The sequence below is a fragment of the Canis lupus genome, chromosome 32, assembly GCF_048164855.1.
Source record: "Canis lupus baileyi chromosome 32, mCanLup2.hap1, whole genome shotgun sequence".
NCBI lineage: Eukaryota > Metazoa > Chordata > Mammalia > Carnivora > Canidae > Canis > Canis lupus.
In genome coordinates, this window is record NC_132869.1 from 7,666,115 (window position 1) to 7,687,752 (window position 21,638).

Consider the following 21,638-nt stretch of genomic DNA (forward strand, 5'->3'; position numbering starts at 1 on the left):
CTCGGAGTGAAAATGTTGAGGAAAAATAAAGTTGGATGGCTTCTAGAGCTTTGAATTTATCTCAGTGTCCGATTGTAGTGGTGCCTTAGAAAGAGAAGTGGGTATCTACAGGAAAGCACTGTGTTAGTGGCTTTTTCCCCAGAACATTTTGGTTTAAATAGGAACTGGAAGCTGACACTGTCCAGTGAAGTACCACTGACCTCATCTGGATTGGGTAACTGGGTGCCCTTTACTGAAGTGGTTTCTGTTACTGGGCCTCTTGCACACGTTGCTTCCTTTAGAGGTAGAGGACCATTGGACCTGCTAAAGATCCACACAGTTCCTGACCTGGGTTCTGAGGCCCAGTAGGTTTCTTACCCCCCACATCACTTAGCTGACTCTGGAAACAAAAACTCTTTCAAGCCAAGATAAAGAATCTTAAGATAAAGATATCTGATATCTCTTCCTTTTCTCCTTGCTCTCTCTTCTCACCTACCACCTCTCACCCTCTCCTACCACCTCCCAGCCTCACCAGTGCACACTTCCTTTGTCCCCACTCTCACTTTCCGGACCAAGACATTATGGTCATTTACCTTCATTGAAGCCCATTTTGTTCCCTCATCCCTGTAAGACTTCTTTTTCTCTTTTAGCCAGGGTTAACTGGTCTTGCATTCCAGGAAAGCTCCTTATGACTGATTTTCTGCTCCAGAAAATCACTTTTCTAAAGTGTCAAAATCTTGAGAAGATCGAGAGCAGTGATGGCCTAACCATATCTATTTTACATTGAAAGTTCTGGGATTGCTGGAGGGCCAAAGGCTGTATAAAACCCCCTTGAGACACAGACTCCCTTCCCCCAAGACCCACCTTTACTCACCTTTTCTCTTATTCCCCACCTTATTTGGGGCATGGACTGGAGATAGTGAACAGGGAAGTCAGAGGATATTACTCTACAGTAAGATTTACATACATTCTGTTACCCATATATACAGGGCAGTAAACTTTTATCTATGCAGAATAACTGTCCTGATCACACTAAATGATATTACATAGTATTTAATTTATTTGATGACTCAGAAGATACCGGAAGTTTAGCATTCTAGAATTTTCTATACTGGAAGATGGAGAGATGAGGTGGGGCTACATCTCTCTGTATCGACCCTCAGGTGTTTAGCCTGTTGACTTTCTCTTCCATAGACTGACAAAGAACAGCATCTATATGCAAGTGACTTTTGATCTGTTGAGTATTGGTGAGTAGAAAATAAATTTAAATGGAATTCCCTGTAGCCGGAGCAGGTGGAAGGGGAGCAAATGAAAACTTCCTCTTTTATGGGCTGCCGAAGAGGGGATAGCTCTTGAAATGCAGTCTGCTAAGTGATCCCAAGCTAATGCAAATTAACAGTTGTTTTCTTTCAGAACTGTATGACTGAATAAACATTTACCATTTGTTTCATTTCTACTCATCTCTTAGAACAGTTGCTACAGGTCTTAATAGTAAGACTTGAAACATATAACGTATTAGCCTTGGCACATCAAAATATTGTTCATCTTCCAAACTTGAGATATTCCAGTTTGGCTTCTCACTGAGTTTATAATGTTCTGAGGGTATGTATCTAAAAATGCATCTTCCTAATCTCCTGGAATTGATTAAAAAAAAAAAAAAAAAAGTCCCTGTAGCTTGTCACTCTTCCCAGCTTAAACATTATCTGTCAGTTGTGAGGTTGACGGGCATTGTGGTACATTTCAATCTTAGGAGGGGCCCAAATGAGAAATTTGAACCATTGAGTAGCATTTTGGAAGAGAGACCTATGATATTTGTGCAAAATAATAATGAGGTTAAAAATGGAATTCCAGGCTTAGCTGAGAGAGCAGTGCTTCCTGCTTTTTTTGTACAAGTGTTTCTCACGATTCAGGATGATCACCTTTTCTCAGAGCACCACTGTGGCGGGTAAAGAATTTCAGCAATTGAACAACAGTATCAAATTCACTTTAGGGACTCTCCTTAAAAGTTTATTCCAATCGTTAACAGTCCTGGAGCTGGTGGTGTCTGCCAAGTGCTCAGCGCTTAGTTCACATGCAGCAAATTTAGCATGACAAAGTTGCTCCTGTTTTTTGCAAGTGGGAAACCTGGAGCCCCAAATAGAGCCTCATGCAGTAAACTGCAGAATGGAGATGAGATCCGAGAGATACAGTAGAAGGGATTATCTGGGATCATGTAGATGGTTTGCAGTTGCCTTTGTATGGCTACTGGGTTAGATCATTCTTGGCAAGTTTGGTGAATTAGTATCCTATTCCTGAGTCCCATTTCAATACCTAGTTTGGAACTCTTCCACTCCTTGAAAACTTCCATTGAAATTTTTATCAATGGTATTTGCATAGACAAAATGGAATCAAACTATTGACATGTAGGTTGTTTTTTTTTAAAAAAAAAAAAAAAACGAATTTATGTGAATGGTTTGTCAGTAGAGATAATTTAGCCAAAGGCACCTGTCTTCTCTAAGGACTGCCTGAAAAGACTTTTAGGAGGAGCTTGGTGCATTTTTGTCCTTAAAATAAAGCTGTTTTTGAGGTAGGAGAGAAGCTTAGTTTTTGAAATGGCGCAATGAATAACAAAGGCCCCGTTTTAACCCCCCCAATCCTCACCCCCCAAAAAAGACTAAAAAGGACATTTGTTAGACTCTTGAGGAAGAATTGTGCTGTTAACAAAATAGTCTAGATATAAGAAAAGAGGAAATTGTAGGAAGAGGAGGAGCAGATAGTACTAGGGAATGCAGGACCCTGGAAACAACTGGAAACAACTTGTCTTACAGAGATGACTGCAATCAAGCTGAGATTCAAAACTCAAAGAAACTCAAGAAAGCGTGTTTATAGTGAATGAAACAGCTGGAAGATCAACTTTAGCAGACCATCCAGTCGCTGAGTATAGACACGCAGGGGTATGCACGTGTGTCTCTCCCCACTCCCGCCCCCCCCCCCCCATGCCCCATCCCTCTCAGTGGCCCTGTATATACACACACACACACACACACACACACACATGCACATACATAGTGGCAGACAAGTGGCCAAGTGGCCAATAAGCAGTCTTCGTAATGGAGGTTAGGTGATTAGTATTTCTGGATTTTTAGAATAGACAGAGCTTATCATTGATTTGAAGATGGACAGTACACTATTCCGCCTCCACCCCCCCCCCCATTATTTAGTGGATGTGTGCTGAGGATGACCAGAATTAGATGTGTGTTAATGTGTCTTGAGCCCTGACCTAAACTGTAGATGAGAAGGCTCTTTAAATATTAAAATGCAGAACAAACAGAATTACTTATGCAGTAGGAAAATGCACAGTATTCTAAAGTCAAGTCTTATCTTTTTATGGGGCCAGCGATTGCAAATGCATACATTTCTGTCCAAAAGTAACTTTTTTTGAGAACTCCCTTTCACAAAAATACTAAATTGCTCATCTTTCTCTTTTAAAAAAAATTCAAGTTATAGAGTAAATAACTTTGGAGTTATCCAATCTTTGGAATTTATCCTTCCTACATGTCAAAGTTTAAGTGCTAGGTTTTGTGTATATACTCTCACAATATTGAAAAAGCCCTAAAGAAAAACAATTATATCATTGTTTTCAAAGAACCCTAGAAGCAAGGATAAAGGCTTTCAGAAAAGAGGGGGCAGTATTAATAATTATAGCACCTGAAGTCAGATGCAAAATTCTGTCCTAATTATTGGTGATGATTAATTGAGCATAAAGTTACAAGCCTTGAAAGAATTTCAGAATTATTTTTCTTTGATTTTTTTTTACCCAAAAAAAAACCCACCCCATCATTTTCTATTTTAGCAGTTTCCACAACTTAAACATTAAATTCTTATTGTTTGATTTCTGTTATATTAGTAGTGTGTGTTTTGCAATTCTAATCTTCACGTTTTTCTTTCTTTATCACTGAAGTAGGCCTTTTGAAGCTGGGAAATTTTTCATAGCAATATTGACAGTGTTCACATTTGCATGATGACAGCCAAGGAATGGAGCAGTAATTTTTGAAATTGCAGAAGTATTTAGAACACTGATAAAAGCTGAAATATATTTTTGATGGATTGAAGTTAAGCATACATGATTTTTCCTGCTGTCAAAAGGCTCTGAATTTCGTGAATATTTGCCTGCTGCGAGAATGCAAGATTAACATCACAACCATCACCCGGGCACCCAAACCCTGCAATTTAATAGCTTTTTAGGTTCTTTCCTTTTTCTAAACAGCAATTAATCTCATTTTAGTACAATTTTCTCGTTTCTGAAGTCGCTCATTGAATCGCTGTTTTGTTCATATTTGGCTTCAGCTCCTCTGCATAGTCATTAAAGTCCCAATTAATGTCACCTTTAGCTGAAGAGTACTCATTTTTATTGAGAAAATGACAGTTGCTGCCATGAGTAGTGCAGTGTAATATACATTAATTGCCCTGTAACACTGGTAATTACGAGTTTTTCAAGCCTCTCAGTAAACTGTCATGCCTAGACAAGACTGTGCTAAAATAGATTACTCATTAGGGAGACCTGTCCTATTTTCTGGTGGGTTCTTAGTGTTGGTTTAAAAAAAAAAAAAAAATCTTGAGCTTGAACAAATAGTTGCCAAGAGCAATTTCCTACAACAATATCCTTGTGTTGGGTTTTTCAGCCATCACTTAAGATTGCGGTCAGCAAACAGACAGAGTGCAGTGGACGCTACAGATGCTGAGTCTTGAGCATTTATTTATGTGGATCACAAGAGCAGACTTAACGGTGTTTCATTCAGAGTTGAATACGGCATATAACTGAAGAGTCCTCCTAGAGGATGTTGTGTTAAAACAGGTTCATTCCCCAGTGTTCAGAGAATATGTGAGTGAGCCAGCATCTACACTTGCTGAGTCTTAATCACCTCTGTACCGAGTCCGGCAAGGAGCAACGTTGATGCCTTTATTAAACAAATCCATAGGAATACTGGAGCAGATAAATAACTTTGACACTGAACATGGAAATCTTTATATATATGATTTTAAGGTGCAGTTTTAAAAACAAAATGGGAATCATTAGTTGGAGAGAACTGATACAACCTTACATATGAACTACTGGCCCACAATCTTTTCTGATATATAGTTGCTGACTGGTGCACTTGGCAGCAGGCTTCCCCCCCCCCTTTCTCTCTCTTTCAAACTGTGTTCCTAATCTCAGTGCAGATATAATTTTCCCATTCCCCCATTTCTATCATATTTCACATGTTGCTGTTTTAACGCAAAATGGTCAATGTTAAAGTCCATCGTTGCCCAGAACTGACGTAAAGGGAACCTTTGTTGTATCCTTGCCTAAAGCAGGTGTTGTAACAATCTGCTCTTCCCCTCTCTCTCTAAATGAATTTTGTCACAGCCTTTCAAATTTTCTCATGGTGATGAGCTAATGAAAGTAGATGGTACAATTTGTGCTGACCAGGTAGCAAGTGCCAGCTCACAGCTGAGGATGGTTTAAAAAAATAAATAAATAAAATATAGCATTATATCACTGATTTACCCATTACACAGCATTAATAGTGAGAGACCTTGGTGTGTTTATCTGTTTGTATTGGTGTGCATTTATCGAATTGTTTATGACAAGACTAATTGGGATAATTGTAGACACTGAAATTACCTGTCAGCTATATGTAACCACACTCCCTTTCTTTCTGACAAATGATGACAACTGAGGGACCCCGTAGCATTACTCATGATAGCTTTTCGAGTGGTAATAAGGACAATAGGGGCCCCGGCTAATTTGACATGGACAGCCTTCACAACAAGAAGCCAGCTAAATGACTTGTCAGGAGGGGAAAGGAGTCAGGAAAGTAATGGAGTCCCCCATGGCGCCCTGACAGGGAGATGAGGCAATTTCGACGGAAAGTGAAAAGGCTTCAGTTTGTCAAGTATTTAGAACAATCAGAGAACAGCTAGAGGCTGGAACCTGACAATGAATTTGTGAGGCACCGTAGCAGCCTCTCACAGGCCGGCCACTGGATGGCTGCACTGGCTGAGGCGCAGGCCGCACCCCCACTTCCACGGAGCCCAGTGTTGCCGCCTGCGCCCCAGGCGCTGTTTGACACGACGGCAGTAATGGCCAAGCTCCTGGAGGCCTGCCGTCCTAGCCTGTTGAAGAATGGACAGACAAACTGGAGACGCCCCGGAGGCTGAGGGCGGCCCTCCCGGGCCGAGCCACACCCCGGCCTGGCTCGCTGGGCCCCGCACGGCGCCTGTCCCTCCGATGATCTGAGGCGACGCGCTGCCAACCTCGCAACAAGCTGGAAAATGGGTTGAAGAGGCTTCCGACCCCAACACGTCAGAGGTGGCTCGGGTGCCAAGCACTGGAGTGACACTTCAGCAACTACATCATCTAGGGCTTCCACTTAGGTTTCAGTAGGGCCGATCTCTTTGTTGTAGCAAAGCCAGCTCCTAAACTGGGTGAGGCTCTGGGCCTTGCTGGGCCTTGGTCTCTTCGTTGTGTACAATGAGAAAAGACGAGTTGATCACATTTGTGCAAAAAAAAAAAAAAAAAAAAAAAAGTGACGGCACGATCCATATGCATGTGCAGTTTACGGTAATTTTATACAACTTGAAACCCATCGGCACTTGCAGCAGATTTTCCTCCCCCCACCCCCACCACAGATCCTTGGAAAGGCAGCAATACCCTTCACACAAGGAGTAGATCACCTTTGTTAATAGGAACTTCCTTGTGAAGATTTCAAAGCATTTAAGCTATAGAATCTATCCCCTTGAGGTGCCTGGGTGGCTCAGTTGGTTAAGCATCTGCCTTCAGCGCAGGTCATGGTCCCAGGGTTCTGGGATCGAGCACTGCATCAGCTCTGTGCTCAGCAGGGAGCCTGCTTCTCCCTCCCTCTACCCCCACTCATGTTTTTTCGCTCTCTTTCTCTCAAAAAAAACAAAAATCTGTTTCTTTAGCATTGTCTAAAGAAGAAAGTGTGTATTCCATACACTCATTTAAACTGTATTATTTGTAAGTTTTGACCTTCAGGTGAAAAAGAAGTCCCTTTCTACAAGATACAGATACATATCTTAATATATCCCTGCAATTCCTCACTATAATATAAAACACACAGAGTTTCGCAAATATCATTAAACTGGACTAGATAGGTTGCCTCATGCCCTAACCAACAGTTGAGAAGGCTTAGAAACTCATCGAGAGAAACTACCTGTAAAATGGTCTTGTTTCTGCATTTATGCGGGGTGAGAGTGTATGGGAAGGAGGACTATCCTTACGCCCGGTGACCTAGTTGGATTCGTGCACATCCAGTTCATTCCAGGGGTTTTGAGTCGTTTGAGGGGTCTTCATGCTTTGAGAGCAGAGTAAGCATTCCAGCGTACCAAGTCCCAGGGAGGAATGCCTGGATCCCAACCCTGGGGGCCAGGACACCAGGAGCACTTTGGAGATATTGTTCATGCTTCTCGTGAACATTTGCTCAGCTAAACGTTTTCTTCCCTTTAGGGAGAAAGATTTTTATTTCTGCCAACACACCCACCATTTGAAATAAATTGTAGTTCTCTTTTGATACTAATACATGCTTAATTCTAAAAGTCTGGGGGATCCCTGGGTGGCTCAGCGGTTTAGCGCCTGCCTTTGGCCCAGGGCGTGATCCTGGAGTCCCGGATCGAGTCCCGCGTCGGGCTCCCGGCATGGAGCCTGCTTCTCCCTCTGCCTGTGTCTCTGCCTCTCTCTCTCTCTCTCTATGTCTATCAGAAATAAATAAATAAATAAATAAATAAATAAATAAATAAATAAATAAATAAAATAAATAAATAAATCTTAAAGGTTTATTAAAAAAATAATAATAATAATTCTAAAAGTCTGAAAGCGGCAAGGTCACAAAAGGAACCTAAAATCACCATAATCCCAGTTCATCCCCATTAGTACTGTTAATGTTTCAGCAAACATGGGATTGTAAGGAATATGCTATTGTATGTGCTCTTCACCCAGAGGACACGGAGATTGTTCCTCATGTCTCCTGTCTCTACATATATAGCTCTGCATCACCCCCTTGTAACTGGTTCCTAATGCTGGCATTCAGTGGAAATTCATAATTTATTTAACTTCCCACCTGCCAGAGGTACTTGACAGGTCAATGGCAACAGCGCTGTGGTGAACATACTCATGACAAAATGAGCGAATATACGGAGCACGCAACGGCCTCAGTCAACCTCTTCTGTCTTGTGCCGTCTGCCCTGTTATAAATGGAGAACTTGGGCCACCCGCGCTCTTGGTACCACGATATGATGTCTTGTGATCATCTCAGCTGCTCCCCTTCAGCGTCCAGCCAAAAGAGCCATTTCATGACGCCCCAAATTCATTTATCCAGTTGCCTGGTAGCAAACACAAGCAAAGGCAGCTTGTGCACGCACGCGTGCTTTCTGCCATCTAAGCTTCGGAGCTTGTGATTCAGCTTGTTTCACAGAAGAGCGAAGAAAGGGGCCGTGTTGTGCTGCAAAGATCCAGCATTTACCCATTGCACAGAACCTGTGTCATTCCTTTCCTACCTCTGTCCCCACCTGAGGCCCCCGTGGGAATCCCAAACAAGCTCTTCGTTCCCTGGGTGAAATTATCAGCAGCCAAGGGACACCTGGGGGGCCCAGGTTGAGCGTCTGCCTTCTGCTAGGGGCGTGATCCTGGGGTCCCGGGGAGCCTGCTTCTCCCTCTGCCTGTGTCTCTGCCTCTCTCTGTGTCTCTGATGAATCAACAAAATCTTAAAAAGAAATTATAAGCAGCCAATAAATGTTCATTGCTCCTGTTACCAGTATTACTCACACCTCATTAAATCCCCCTGCCAGCCCATGACTACTTCTTTAGGGTCACAGCTCACTAACAGAGCTCCCAGGTCCAAGGACAGGTGGAGTGTGGAGGCCGTCAGTGGGTATGATGACATCACCCGGCACAGAACACTTGTAGCGGTGGCTTCTCTACCAGCAGAGCAGGGGCTGCCCACTGCTGTGGGGCCCGGCCACATTACATCCCATCCCTTTATACCCGGTTCTTCTTCCACCCCCGCGTTGAGTTCCTCTCCTTCCACTCGTTTCTATTCTGCGTGCTCACCTTTCCCTTTCTGACTCCTTGCCACCTGCCATTTCCTAAGGTGTGCCTCCACCAGAGCGAAGGCACTTGTCATTAGAAAGTTGTGTGATGTAGTACCTGCGGTGTCTGCTTCTAATTCCAGATCTTTCCGACCCTCAAGCTCTGGAATAGGTCACACTTCTCTCCTCTCGGGACACTAGATATTTTAGATCATTCCAAGTGGTCTCCTGCCCTCTTTCCGGTGCCTTTGTCATAGCTGTCATTATAGGTTGTTTCAGTGACACATATAATTGCTTCATTGCTAGGAACTGGCTTAATGTTGTCACAGACCTTATTGGCTCTTCTTACTTCAGATTTACATGCAGCATCCCAGGGCTTTCTTTAGGGCATTTATCATTTTTCCTCCGAATGATCTGGTGACAGTGTACAGCTACTCAGGTTTTCATCAGCCAGCAGATGATACAGTCTTTCTTCTTTGCTGCCACGAGCCAGAAAAGAGACAAAATCGAGGAAAGCGCTTTTCATTACGGCACTTCAAGGGGGCCCTGTCTGGGAATCCGGGAGGGAAGATTCCTGAAGTTGCAGCACCCTCACACTGGAGGATGCTCTGGCGTGGGCAGCCCCCATCCCTTCCTGACGCCTGGAGTGAAGGCGCCTCATCCTCACTGATGATGCCAGCCCGGCTCTCATGCCGCCAGCTGCGCATCTTCTACAGCCTGCTACCTTTCCTGTTTCCTTCCTCCTTCAGTAGGAGAAAGTCTGAGGCGTTTTCTAGGCTCTGAACTGCTGCTGCTACGTAGTGGGATAGGTAAGGTTTTGTTAGGTTTCTTGGAGAGGCCCCTATCCTCATTTGGAGAAGGAGGGGAAAAACTAAACTACGAATTGCCTCCAACTGCACGTGAGGGGTGCTAATAAATTTTATGATCGGATAGGAGTTGTAAACGGGGCACTCCTCGTATGTGGAGATGATGGTATAAACTGTGCTAGGTTCATGGGCTGGCCCCCGGTGTCTGGCATAGCCGTAAAAGGGCTCTCTTACTATTCTAGAGGTATTCTGTGCAGTAGGTCCAACCTGACTTTCTTATCTCCCATCTAGAGACTGAATCTAAAATGCTCAGACTCTTCTAAGCAGAAAGATTCAGAAGTTCCAGGTCCATGAGACAAGATACACTTGGCAGGAGGGCTGCCTCGGTGTTAAGCATCCATAAACCAGTCTTTTCACTGCTTTTCTTTTTCTCCCATTTCTAACCAGTCATGTTCCTTAAACTCTCCATTTTTTTTTTCTTTTGTTTATAACGTAGTCGCTTTCTTAGTAAGAGATTCCTGAAAAGTCTTCTCCCGGTGCTTCTGAGCCTCTCAAACATTGGCCACTTGGTGATAAGATCTTCTTTTCCTCATTCACTAGTGTTCCTTAAAGTAGTGAAGGCCTAGAAGATTATTTATAAAGCTGGCTGACATCATCCAGCAGTTTTCCCGAGTTACCTTGTAGACGACTCTTGCTCGCTCACGCAGCCCTGCCTCGTGATTGCTGGCTACACTTGACAAGAGCCAAGATTCTACTCGCTTGGCTTCATAAAAAAAGAGGACTCCCATCCGCCTCGATAGGGTTTAGAGCTTCCCCTGACCAAGCCACATAAGATCCAGGTTCTTTGCGGGCCCTGAAAATGTCAAAACACTGCATCCCCCCATCTCTGCCCTCAGCTGCACCATACTTCCGTGTAGTGGTGTGAAACCACACTCTTAACTTCCATTTGGCCAAGGAGGTTCTGTCTGCTTGCGGAGATCCCCCCCACACACACCTTGTAAGTCTGTGTCCTCTGAATAAAGATCATCTCTGCTTCAGGCAAAGAATGAGCTTCTGGTTCTACCCAAAATCAGGTTCTCTTTTAATTAGTTGCTCCATACAGCAGTTGTGATATGTAGGGGGTAAACAGTAATTGGAGGGAGGTGGCAGTGAAAGTGCTATATGGACATATAAAATGTCCAAGGGGCATCCTGTGCGAGTCTGGTGACTTTCAGGGTCCATCCTCTGGATGTGCACCAAAACAACCCAGGAGCTCAAGAAGTCACTCCAATAAATCACCCTGGCCACTCAGACTTCAATAAATAATGAATGAATGAATGAATGAATGATTGGGGATGGAGTCCTAGAGAATGAGTCTTGAAAGTGCAGAGCGAAGTGTCTATTCTGTAAGTTGGTTTACCCGCCGTGATCAATGAGTGAAGCCAACAAGCCGGGTCAGAAGTCTCCTGTGGACTAAACCAAGTCAAGCCTTTTTACTTGCATTCTGTTGGTATTTATCATTGTGAAATATGCTCTGTGTAAATGCAGAAAGCTGTAGCACCTGTATTTTCTGCACCATGATGTGACTCTCAGTAAGAATTCTGGGTTTTTTTCCTTTTAATATTCAATTAAAAGAGCTGTTTTCATAGTGCCAGAAGACTCATTTATCCAGTTGTCTAGTAACGTATAAACAAATGTAAACAAAGGTAGCTTGTACATATGCATTTGTTTTCTACCATCTAGTCTTCAGAGCTTTTGATTCCACTCTTAAAGATATTTAATAGGCAAGAAAGGGTAATGCGTTGCCCTGTAAAAATGATGCACTTATTGTTTTACATGAAATCTCTGTGTGGATTCGTTGCCCACCCCCACCCTCATCCCACACTCCCAGAGCTATGCAGACAAGCCTTGCCTTCTGTGACATGTTCATCCTCATTCAGTCTGGCCCCGCACTTCAGACAGGAACTGCAGGCTAGCTGTCCCCTGGTAACTGTCTTCCCCTTCATACTTTAATAAAATGCCTGATTCGGGCTAGGTAGATCGTCATCCAAAAATAAAGCCCCAGTTCCCCTTGCGAGATGTGCCCACATGGCTAATTTCTGGCAATGGAACATCAGTGGAAGCATCCCGAGCAACTTGAGAAATGCCCTGAAAGAAAGGAGGTGTACTGTTCTCTGCTGCTCCTTACTTCCTGCTGCCAGGAGTGTGGCCGTGTGGTGGCTGGTGCTCCGGGTGCCGTCTTGGGCCATCAGAGGGATGCCACGCTGGCCGACCCTGGTGGAGCAAAACAGCAGGATGCACCCAGGTCCCTGCTGACTGGGCCTGGGGCCGCCTCCTTCTGAGCTCAGGTTATGTAAGAGAGAAGGGTACTATCTTGTGTAAGTCACTGCTGTTGTGATTTGTCCTTCACTTGCAGCAACAGAACTGAGTTCTAACCAGTCCGGTGAGAGAGATGTTACGGTGGGGGGGGGGGGGCGGGGGGGGGGGAGTTGGATCTATACCAAGAGAGTTTGTGTAAAAAAAAATAGCATCAAAGCTAAAATGTGAACTCAGTACTTTTAACTCTGCTGCTAGCGTTTTTCCCATATCTTCACGGGCAATTTGAGAGGTGGTGGTGGTGGTTGTGGTGGTGGTTGTTGTTTTACTTGACTATTATAGGGAATTTTACATTCCATATTTTTTCCCGAATTATGAAATTTGAAAATAGACCTTTTAGCAGTGTTATTGAGGTATAATTGATATGCTAGAAAATGCACACGTGTCACGTACACATATCGATCATTTTGGTCAGATAGGACTCCGTCTTGAAATCATCACTGCGTATCTATCACCTCTGGGGTTTTTGTTTGTTTCGTAGTTAGAACACTTACCATGAGATCTGCTCTTTTAACAAATGTTTCAGGGCACAATACAGTATTTTCGACTAGAGGCGCCATGCTGCATAGATCTCCAAAACTTGCTCATCTTGCATAACTGAAACTATGCCCACCGAACAGCTCCCCACGTCCCCCTCCCCACAGTCCTTGGCAACCACCATTCTACTCTCTGCTTCTAGGAATTTGATTATTTTAGATACTTCACATAAGAGGAATCATGCAGTATTTGTCCTTGTGGGACCAATTCGTTTCCCTTAGCGTAATGTTCTGAAGGTTCAGCCATGCTGTAGCATGTGACAGGATCGCCTTCTTTCTTTAAGGCTGAATAATACCCATTTCGTTGTACATGTGTACAGTATTTTCTTTATCCTCTCCTCCGTTGATGGGTTTTTTAGACTGGTTCCCATATCTTGCCTATTGTGAGTAATGCTGCAGTGAACATGGGAGTACAAATTGCTCTTTAAGATGCTGCTTTCAATTCTTTTGGATTTATACCCAAGAAGCAGGATTGCTGGATCATATGGTGGTTCTATTTTTAATTTCTTTGAGGAACATCCATACTGTTTTCCATAGCAGCTGTACCATTTTCCATTCTCACTAACTGTACCAGAGTTCAAACTTCTCTGCATCCTTGCCAACACTTATCCTTTGTTTTCTTCACAATAGCCATCCTGACAGGTGTGAAGTGATATCCCTTTGTGGGTTTGATTTGCATTTCCCTCATGATGAGCGATGCTGAGCATTTTTTTTACACACTGGCTGGCCATTTGTAGGTCTTTGGAGAAACGTCTTTTCAAATTCTTTGCCCATCTTTTAATCCAATTACTTAGCTTTTTTGCTAACGGTTTGTAGGAGTTTGTTTTATATTTTGGATGTTAACACCTTACTGGAATAGAGCTTGCAAATATTTTCTCTCATTCTATACGTTGTCCTTTTGTTCTGCTGTTGGCCTCTTTTACTTGCAGAATGGTTTTTAGTTCAACGTGGTCCCATTTGTCTATTTTTGCTTTGTTGCCCGTGCTTTTGGTGTCATAGCCAAGAATTCATTGCCCAGGCCAATGTCAAGAAGCTTCTCCCCTATGTTTTCTTGTAGGAGTTTTACAGTTTCAGGTCTTACATTTTAAGTCTACAATCCATTTTGAGTCGATTTTTGTATATGGTGTAAGATAAGTGTCTAATTTCTTTCTTTTGCATATGGATATTCAGTTTTCCCAACACCAGAAAATGGATCTATATTTTTAATTCTAAGAGCTCACTCTGAATCTTGGAAAAGGTCCCCTCCAAATGTGTTACAACTCAGCAATTTGTTTGGAATAAAATTGTCATAGTCTGTTCTGTGTTCCCTACGTGATGTGTGTGGTATTGGGTTTTGTGAGTCAGACCGGAGCATAACGAGGATCAGCAATTCAGGCCTGCCGGCAAGGGTTGTTCCAAGCATCACCAGAGTTTGCAGCCCATCCCCTTTTCTGGAGGTAGCCCCGCAGAGTCCCCCAGTAATGTCAAATCCGTTGAGTTCTAGTTGTGAAAGAACTACTTCAAGAGAGTCGCCACCGTTAAATGTTTATTAAGTGTTTATAAATGTATTAGTCACTGTGCAAACAGAGGAGCAGGTGGTCTTCCTGCCCCCACCTGTTCAGATCACTAAAGCAGAGCCACCTGGAAAGTTTCACGCCGTAATTGACCTTCACCCTTCAGAACTTCACTTTCATTAAATTCAGCAATGAGGACTTTGACATCTCCTGAAATATCATTTCCATGTGCCCTTTGTGATTAGGTATTAGCCCTGTGTGAGTCGTGCGGGGTGAAGCCGAGATCCAAGTGTGCGGCCGCCCAGGAAGGGAAGCGCTCTGGCAGGCCGGGGAACGGGGGGATCGGGGGGGCTGGTCGGACAGGTGCTTCTCAGATGCCTCGCACCCAGGACCGCCTTCATTTTAAGGAATCCCCCTCCCCTTACGGCTCATGCTCGTGCTCGTGTCTCCTCCTGTCCAGCTTGCTTTAACCTCCTTTTCTCTTTCTCTGCTCTTTCCCTCTGCGTATCCTTTACTAAGAAATTTTTCTGAAAAGAGGAACGGGGGGCCGGGGCCGCCGGTGGCGCAGTCGGTGGAGTGGCCAACTCGAGGCTTGGCTCCAGGGGTGCTCTCGGGTCCTGGGACCAGGCCGAGGCCCTCACGCTCCGACGGAGCTGGCTCCAGCTCTTTCCCCTCCTTTCCTCCCTCCTGCCTCTGCTCGCTCAGCTCTCCCTCTCCCCCCTCCTCTCTCCCCCTTCTCTTTCTCTCTCATGCGCCCCCTTCTCCTTCTCTCTCTCCTCTCTCCCCCCTTCTTTCTCCCCCTTCTCTCTCTCCCCCTCCCTCTCCCCCTTGTCTCTCCCTCTCCCCTTCTCTCTCTCTCCCCCTCTTCTCTTTCTCTCTCCCCCTTCTCTCACGCGCCCCCTTCTCTCTCCCCTTCTCTTTCTCCCCCCTTTCCTCTCTCCCCCCCTTCTCCCTCTCCACCCCTGTCCTCTATCTAAAAATATTCTTATAAAAAGTGAAAAAGGGAGAAAATGGGGGATTTGATCAAGGGAGCTTAATCTCTCCTAGTATCTGTAGTAGTAATCTGTGGCTTGGTCAGATGAAGGAAGGAAATAGGAAAACAAAACAGGGAATGTAAAGGACGGGGAGCAAGAGGTGGGGGAGGGAGGGAGAGCTAGGAGAAAGTGGAAACTGTCTTAACTCCCTGCAAAAGGCAACTCCTTTCTGATTTTTTTTTCCTCATCACTAGAGCAGTGATTCTCAAACTGCTGCACAACAGAATCCCCTAGTAGGTACAAAACCGCAGCTGCCTGAATTGCAAACGCGCCCCCTGGGGTGGACACCCCCCCCACCCCCCCACCCCCCGGGCTAGTGCTGGTTAAAACTCCCTAGGTGATGCCAATGGGCAGCCCAGTCGAGAACCAGAATTGCAAAATACTGGCCAAGCCCCCTCCCTGGGCTCACAAGATGCATTACCTCCAGGGTGGAGGGACACGGGGTGAGAAGGACACCTGGGGTATTTGATACCTTGTTTTGGGTTGCTAGGTGGTTATTTGAGGCTTTTGCATTCTATATTCCTTATTGCATGTGATTGATACCCCGCTTGAAAAAGCAAAATATCCCCATATCCATACGTGCACACATTGATCCCTGGTCCCCTCCCTAACGCCCCCTGGAACATTCACTTTGTGAGGTCTAGATCATGGCCTGGGGCCAAGGCCAGGGCTTGTAAAGCTTCCCAGCTGATTCCAGTGCCCAGTGGTGGGGGAGCCAGTGTTGGAGAAGGAGGCTGACCAGCTGCTGTGTGCTGTGTCTCCGCAGAACAGAAGTACTTTATCTCCAGGACAGGCCTGGAGACCCTCCTGGGCTCTCTTCCTAGATTCTATATTAACAGTTACCCTATTGGTCACACACATTTTCAGGTAGACTATACAGTCCCTTATCTATAGGCCCTCAAAACGATTTTTTTAGTAAGGTGGCACCACAACATTTGGGAATCAGACCTAAGCGGCACTCTTTAGAGGCTAGAGACCTCTCCCGTGCTTCGAAAAGTCCTAGGTTTCTCTTCAGAAATACTAGTATGTTTAAGAGTAGCTTGGTCCCCACTATGGGTATTACCGAATATAGGAAACTGATACACTTCTAATTCTGATAAATGAAATTCTCCAAGCTATCTGGCTCAAGGGTTTCAAGTGAAAGATTGTGGAGCTACAGTTTCTTTACAAAATTAAATTCTAGTTTTGCCTGCGGGTCTGCCCTCTAGGGCAATAGCCTACCTCCAAGGGCAGGCCGTTTTCCAGTTGTGTCTTGGTTTGAGTTATACTGACCGGATGCATGTAGCCCACCATCGCATCACTGAGCCTGGCACGAGGAGGCCCTGATAGGTGTATGCTGAAGGAATACTGGAGTCTGTTGCATCTTGATTTCTCTAGTTTCCCTCCGAGGGTGGCCTTTTGCAGTCTTTTCCTTAAATCGTGGTAGCAGCATGCTTTGATGACCTCTAAATATATGCAAATTCCAAAAGGATTTTGTTCCAAGAGGAAGTCAATCTTTTGAAGATGTGTTTTAATTTTTTCCGAAGTTTTTATTTAGATTCTACTTAGTTAACCCTACAGTACAAATAGCTTCAGGTGTAGAATTTAATGATTCATCCCATAAAACACCCAGTGCTCATCACAAGTGCCTCCCTTAATACCCATCACCCATCTAGCTCTTCCCCCACCCACCTACCCTCCATCAACCCTGTTTGTTCTCTATAACTAAGAGTATTTCTTGGTTTGCCTCTCACCCCTCCCACCATGTTCATTTGTTTTGTTGAAGGTACGGTTTTAAAGAATGGATTGAGGGGTACCTGAATGGCTCAGTCAGTGAAGCAGCCGACTCTTGATTTTGGCTCAGGTCGTGATCTCAGGGTTGTGGGATTGAGCCTCATCTCAGGCTCCTGCCCAAGGTGGGGGTCTGCTTAAGATTCTCTCCTCTCTCCTTATTCTCCTTTCCCCACTTGCACATGCTCTAAAACAATCTTTCAAAAAAATAAAAAATTGATTCCTGAGGTAGGAAAGAGAAGCCTGCATAATCCAAAAGTGCTGTTGCAAACAAACCAACATGATCAGCAGTATAGTCTTAATGATAATAACTTGTGCTCTAGTGCCCTCGCCTGCATTGTCACGTGCGTACCTCCTCTGCTAATTTTCAGGTAGACTTAGAACTCAGAAGTTCCTCATCATGCTGATGTCAAGGTTCAGGTGGGGAAAAAATGTAAAGATTCCAGATGCGATTATGGTGTTCATGAGTGCCCTCTCAACTTTGACCCTGTGAGCCATAGAGACCTAGTAAACTGGGTTCAAGCAAAGGCCAGAGAGATCTCTACCCACCTTCATCAATGATCCTTGGCTTCAAGAGACTTTCAGGATCTAGGGCTATTGGTCCCATGGTAAATGGGACAGTCTGTCAACCCCTCGTCAACCCCTAGATCCACGCTGCCCAAAAGAACATTTTTGCCATGATGGAAATGGTTTATATCTAAACTAATAAAACAATTAACCACATACGGCTATTGAATTTGGATGTGGCCAGCACAACGGAGAAAAATGCATTTTTAATTATATTTAATTTTGATTTTAATATTACACGAAGCAGTGTATCCAATATCCTGCTGGATAGCACAGCTCTAGATCTGGGGCTATCAGGGCTTCTTACTCTAATGTAATGGCTGGAGCATTATGGGGTTACCAAGAGAAGATCACTAGCCTCAACCTTGGCATATGGGCTGAAGTAATTCCAGGCAGAAAAGTAAATAAAGCAGAACAAAAGCCAGAGTGGGGCAGTGTTACAGAGCCTGGCATAGTCAAAGAACCATATGTGATCCTGTTTGACCGGATGAGAAAGTGGTAGGAAGTAGACTTTCAGAGAAGCAAGAACCTAAAACCTCATAAGCCGTGACAAGAAGCTTGGACTTACACCCTTGGACATGCACATCTTCGGAGGGTAGATAAATGGTCTAGTATCAAGATCGACTACGCAACGAAGCCTTTCAGCCTGTCTGGCCAGGCACAAACGCCTTCAGTGTGTTGAAGGTGATCCTACAACCCCAGCTACTGCTCTCAGGTTAAGAACCCTGCCGAGCAGTTATCTGTGCCACTTGCGCGGTCTCCGGGCCTTGGCACCTGCAAAAGCCACTTCCTAAACACCAGAAGCATGGTTTGGCGTGGGGTGTCCTGAGGTTGAACTGGGAAGAGCATTCTTCCTGTGGTCTCTGCCGATGGCTGCTTTGCGGTGCTAGGAGCCAGAGATGCTCCCCTTTTGAGGACCAGGGTTACAGGGGCACCTTCTCACAGCTCCGGCACCTGCCAGCCACTGACAGGAGTGTATATGGGGGCAGAGGCTTCACAATTAGATGCCTAAGATACATGGAGACCCAAGATTTAAATTTAGATGAAGGGGCACCTGGGTGGCTGTCAGTTTGTCTGCCTTCGGCTCAGGTCATGATCTCGGCATCTGGGGATTGAGCCCCACACTGGGCTCCCTGCTCAGCGGGGAGTCTGCTTCTCCCTCACCCTCTGCCCCTCCTCACCACTCCTGCAAGTGAGTCTTCTAAAATTTTAATTTTTAAAGAAACTTATAAAAATTTTAGGTGAAGAGTCTCCAGTCTTAAGTACTTTCCAAGGGTCAACTGGAAATCCATAAGAAAAAAAAAAAAAAAAACAACCCTATACCTTCCCTTGATTTTAGTTTTTTTGGTTTTTTGATTCCCAATTGAGAAGTCTTTGCACCATTGAAGGGCAGGTCTTTGCACCATGGATTTTTCCTGTACTAACATTTTTTTTTTTTCTGTACTAACATTTTAAAGTAATTCAAAACCTTGATTTTCATGGACTTCCACCATTCTAAAACCGAACCGGAGAAAAATATAAATAAATAAAACCTAACCAGGAATTCAGCTTCTCACTTAGCAAAAAATAAAGTTTGAAGAGTAGGAAGACTTCTTCGCTGAGACTGTCAAAATCCCTATATATTTTTTTCCTTACTGAAGAAAAAAGCGACTAATGTACTAGGAGGAGCGGTGTTTCTTTCTCCTGAATCTGGTATCACTTTGACTTTAATTTTGTTGTGAGACTCCATCTTATCCGTGGGCTTCCTCGGGGGCGTGATGGGTCAAGCCATCTTCTCCTAGTACTGCATTCTAGAAGAAACAAAGTGTGAACCAAAAAGAAAATAAATCTGCCCCATTATTAAATTTGTGCTCTTGACGCCTGCCGTTGTTACTACCGTAACAACCGGGGGGTTAAACTGTTAGTTTGACAACTCGTAAAGCTCTTTATCATAGAAAGCAAGAAAAATCAATGCCGAATTACCTCAGGAATATTATTGATGACCTAAATGTCATTTTCTGTTTTTATTACTTTTCATTGTATTTAGCTTGTAATTCAAACCTCCCTCTAATTAATTTGGTTTGGCTCAGTTGGAAATGGAAAAAGCTAACTATCTAATAGGTGACACATGTCACAGAGAAACCTTACAACATCCCCATTTCCCCCAGATCAATCAACCATGAAACGACTTGCCAAACTTTTGTTTTTCTTGCAAATTCTTAAGAAACACAATAAAATTAAATTTGTCTAGTCCAAAGAAACGGGGGGAGAAACATGAATGCACGAGAGTGACCCCCGAAAGCGCAGTTTTATCTGGCTGTAATCTCTCCCCTAGTTGTTAAAATATCCCGAAGCACTTGATCATGTTGCGTTTTAATTTTAGAGCCGTGTGTTCTATTAGCGGAGTGCACATGTTCCTGATTTGAACTTCTGCCTCCCCGGCTGTTAACCAGAACTCTCGGCTGGCTTGGGCAAGGTCTCGAGTAGGTCAAAGGCCTAGAGTCTACATCTTGGTTAGATCTTACCCTCATGGAAAGCAGAAGCCTGGGTCAGGGCAGCGGAGCCTATGACGGCCCCTGATTAAATTAGGCCTACATTTATCAACTACACAGAGAGTACACTTAACCTTTCAACTTGAGAGTTTTGATGGATCTTTCTTTTCAAACAAGGAGGTGAGTGTTTTTTCTGCCGGAGTCTTGGTCCAACAGCAACGAAGTATAACCTGCACCTTTTCCTAATTTCATCTACCACCAGATTTAAACGACAACAGCACGTAAGATGTACCCTGGGAAGTATCGGCTCTGTTTTCCAAATTCATAAGTAGGATATTTTGACATTTATGGAGAGCTACCATTTTCTATCCCTTTCATCATTTTTATAGGTGTTTAGTATTTTCCTTTGGTTTCTCTTAAAGCTATTTTTTCGATTGGGTCAGTAAATTAAGAGCTATTTTGTCAATTAATAGATGGGTCCATATCATGAGACGTGAGAAACCACTTCTAGAAATTTGATTTCTTGGGGCATCTGGGTGGCTCAGTGGTTGAGCATCTGCCTTTGGCTCAGGTCATGATCCTGGGGTCCTGGGATCGAGTTCCACATCGGGGTCCCCGCAGGGAGCCTGCTTCTCCCTCTGCCTGTGTCTCTGCCTCTTTCTCTGTCTCTCATGAATAAATAAAATCTTTTAAGAATTTGATTTCTCTTAACTCCCCTAAGTATTTTGCTTAAATATAGATTTGGAACCTTTTCATTTCTTCAAAATGCATTGTTCAGCTCTCAGGAAATTCCAGTAAACTGAGACTGATTGAGTAATACGGTTTTAGAATAGGTTTTATTCCTTTTTTTCCCCTCCCAGCTCCATCGACTCCCCTTCTCCTGAGGAGCCTTTGGTGCCTCCTGACTGCTGGGCAGCCTGACAGATTAGGGCTTGCCAGGGACCTCCCTCACACCCTTGTCTCTATTGAGTAGGATCCTGGCAGGACGATGGTGGCAATGGGACTGAGGCCTGAGGAATGGCCTGGATCCACTAGAAGGGACTCCGACTCCTTGTTCACTCATTCACTAGGTCCTCCTTGTGTCTCCTTGGCTCTAGGCACAGAGGCTTGGGTGAAGTAGGGGGTGAAAAGTACCTGCCCTCTTGGAACTTCATAGGTTCTTCTACATCAGTATCCTTGTCCTGTGTCTACACAAGGTTCTGTATAACTACATGCCATGGCCTTCCAGATAAAATTATTCTTAGTGTGAAAGGGATTGCTTTTCCTGTCATTACATTGTTTCCCCAGTGCACTTGTTCAGTTAAGTAAACTCTTTTCACGTGACATCTATAAATCCCAGCCTAGAATGCAGGTTCAAAGTGGGGAAGGGCAGCAAGGAGCCTTCAGGAGGAATTTTCTTTCCTCAGATTAAAGGGAAGCTAAAATGAACTCATTTTAATTACTTTAGAGTGGTTGCCAATCACCCCACCATAGTGTACTCTTCCTTCCCCCGTTAATGTGAAATCTAAATCTTAGAGCCGTGTTGAACCTTTCCTAAAACATGAGGTGGCTTTGCCAATTC

General features: G+C 44.2%; 1 protein-coding gene across 13 annotated transcripts in view; it reads left to right on the plus strand.

Annotated features, from left to right (window-relative positions):
* Positions 1-21,638, plus strand: part of CDIN1 (CDAN1 interacting nuclease 1) — a 232,727-nt gene that overhangs the window by 157,995 nt on the left and 53,094 nt on the right. The window contains exons 11-12 of one of the 13 annotated variants that reach the window (XR_012022676.1): positions 2,787-2,912; positions 4,641-5,476. The exons of 8 other annotated variants lie outside the window; for them this stretch is intronic. The gene's annotated coding sequence lies outside the window, so the exon portion shown is untranslated. Of the gene's footprint in view, positions 1-2,786; positions 2,918-3,919; positions 4,599-4,640; positions 5,477-21,638 lie in introns of those variants that run through there. 4 more of the 13 variants (XR_012022673.1, XR_012022677.1, XR_012022674.1 and 1 more) reach the window with 4 other exon arrangements.